Source organism: Bubalus kerabau, chromosome 1 (genome assembly GCF_029407905.1).
Source record: "Bubalus kerabau isolate K-KA32 ecotype Philippines breed swamp buffalo chromosome 1, PCC_UOA_SB_1v2, whole genome shotgun sequence".
In the NCBI taxonomy this organism is placed as follows: Eukaryota; Metazoa; Chordata; class Mammalia; order Artiodactyla; family Bovidae; genus Bubalus; species Bubalus kerabau.
In genome coordinates, this window is record NC_073624.1 from 97,317,678 (window position 1) to 97,320,729 (window position 3,052).

Consider the following 3,052-nt stretch of genomic DNA (forward strand, 5'->3'; position numbering starts at 1 on the left):
ACAGGTGTTACCTCTTGTGTTTTGATGTCTTAATTGGCTCAGATCATGAATTTGTGCAATCTTCTACTGAAGAAGTTCAGGTGGCATCATTTTATACATTTATTTTTTATAGTTATTTTCTATACAAATTATCAGACAGATTAAACTTGCTTCACTAAGTCTTACAGAAAAGGGACATTTTTTTCAGATTTGTGTATCAAATGCCCCCAAAGGAAGTTCAACTACTACAAAGTGAAATATTACTTACTCATTATCATTCAATACCCCTGAGGCTTTGTGTGTGACAGGACTCAGAATAGACTTTACTTTGGTAAACAGAACTTCCTTTTTTTCAAGTTTGTTGTAAAAATTATTCTTTACTTGGCATAGTCAAACTGTATTATACAAATGAAGATGACAGCTTTATAAACAGCATGTTTAAATGGCTTCAGTACTATGGACATGAAAATGATGGCTGAGACTTAATAATTAATAATAGTGATTTGTCTGGCAGCAAACGTTTGTCCAGATTCTAATAAAGCAGTCATTAAAAAAAAAAAATGAATGTAGCAAACAGTATATTATGGTGTAATACAAGTACAGTTCAGCTTGGATATGAGTTCATTTTATATATTTAACATTAGATCTAGTTTTGTACTATTGTATCTTGAGATTTTTGGTTTAAAGGGATAGAAATCAGTCTTGAAGAGAAAAAAACTGCATAGGACATAGAACTGTTCAAAATTGGCATCTGAGCAAAATGTTCAGCATCTCACTTAGAATAAGTAACTAAAGCCGGATTAAATTGCTCTTGCTAGTATTATGTGACTACTAAAAGCCTCTTAGATATTTAAACATTGGGCCCTTTTTGAAATTAAAATTACACTTGCATTTTATTAAAAATATAGTATGAAATACTCATTGCTTTTCCCTAACAACCTTATTAGAGATCTTTAAAGTCCTACTGCTGCTAACTTTATTCGGAAAGAAGAGAATCCACTAACCTCTATAGATTTGTTAAGATCTTAGCTCGGTGTTAACCACTGGAAAATCATTTATCTTTTTTCTCAAGTAGGTTTGCTTGCAGGTTGAAATCATCAGGGGCAACTGATCATGAACCGCAATGAGAATTTACCACTTCACAGACAAATCATTCATGCCAAAACTACAGCTTGAGTTTAAACGGCTAATGTTTAAAATTATTCATCTATTAAATACCTATGCAAGTTGTTACCTCAACTGTTAATGTAATTATACCTCATTAAAGATTTATTGTGGTCAAGATACTTGAGTCTAGCCTTTTTTAACATCAAGGATTACTTTAAACTATACCTTAGTGTACCTAATTTTAGTGCAACAGTTTAAAAACAACTCTGGAAGCTATGTTGTTTATAGTGGTATAGTCGCTAGCCCTTTACTTGTTAAACCCTTAAAACTAAAACCGATGGGGGAGGCTGTTTATGCGAAGTCAAGGAAAGGGGACTATGGGAACTCTGTACTTTATGCTCAGTTTTGCTATGAACCTAAAACTGCTCTAAAAAAAAAAAAATTAAGGCTATTTAACAAAACTAAAACCAGTCAAGATTTCTTACAGTATATCTCAATGTGGATTTCTACATTGTTAAATTTATCTAACAAAAAAACAACGTATTTTGGTTGTAAAATAATTTACTAAAGGCACTATTGTTAAACATCAAACTAATACTTTGTTACCAATAAGGTACATCATTGTAAACATGACAAAATGATTTTCAAGAGATACATCGCTACCAGGTAAACAATACAATTTTTTTTTTAAAGTAACAGCTTTCCTATTTACAAGATCATATCCCTTCCAGCCATTTCAGGGGCATGCAGTAAAGCCATTGCTCCCAACTTGGGAAGGGAGCCTGGAGCTTACAATTGGAGGGCCACTACTGCTAGAGATCTTACAAAGCTCCAAATGTTTGACTCAGTTCTAAAGTTCTTGGGTTTAGAAATAAAAATACTTTATACTTCCCACCAAAGCCCCAAAAGAGCTAGCTGGAGGGTCCAAGCCCTGTAACATGTCCAGGCGTGAATTGGTGAGCTCTGCCACTTGCCCATCATCACAGGAAATGGAGAAATTATTCAAAGGTAGCTACTGAACATTAGCACCATAATAAACATGGCTCATATAGCTAAAACCTAGGCTGTGTATCCCACAAGGTAACATTCATTTGTAGCTCAAATATGAAAGAGCAGCTTTTTCATGTATAGTAAATGATTTAGTACAGAAGTCAGGTTTCTCCTATGAGAAAAACGTTAAACACAACACAAACTAAACAGCATCCCCGAGGCAATCTGTGCTACAGCATATACAAATTAAGGCTTTACCCTGGTACAGAACAACTTTGAAATTATGTGGGAACATTCCCAACAAATCATTCACACAGAATTCAAGCAATCTGTTTAAGAACTGTGGGGTCCAGTTCAAATATTTGGCATCTTACATTCAACTTGCGTACTTAGCTATGAGTGTCACTGTAACTTCACTTCCTGAAAGTGAAATACCACCCATGATGTTATGAATTCAAGCCAGTCCAGGGGCAGGGTGCTAGAAAATCTGGTTCATAATGAAAAAGCATAGTAACTGAAATAACTAGAATGAGATCTAAACATGGAAATACTGTTTTTCTTTGTGTGGTTTTAAGTGCCCCTTTGGCTTACTGAGTAAGCTAAATACATTTTTCAATAACTACTACCACTGGACAAAGGATCTAAATGTTGAGATGCTAGTAAATCAAGGTTTTAAGTTGGCACAATGTTCCTACTAAGTTATGTTTTAATTATATCTTTCTAATATCAAGGGGTTAAATGAAAGACAAGCATTAATACTGTCCTAAAAAAAGTAAAGGCAAAATATTCCTAGAGCTGTATATTAACTTATGAAAATTCTCCTCCCACTTTATGTATGTATAGTTCTTGTTTTAGCCACTCAGTCAGAAAAGTTTCAGTGTGAGGGTCTACAATCCAGACAAAAGGCTCTACATTTTCCTACATTATGCTATGCTAAACTATTTCCTATACAGAATTACAACCACAGACATTGAAA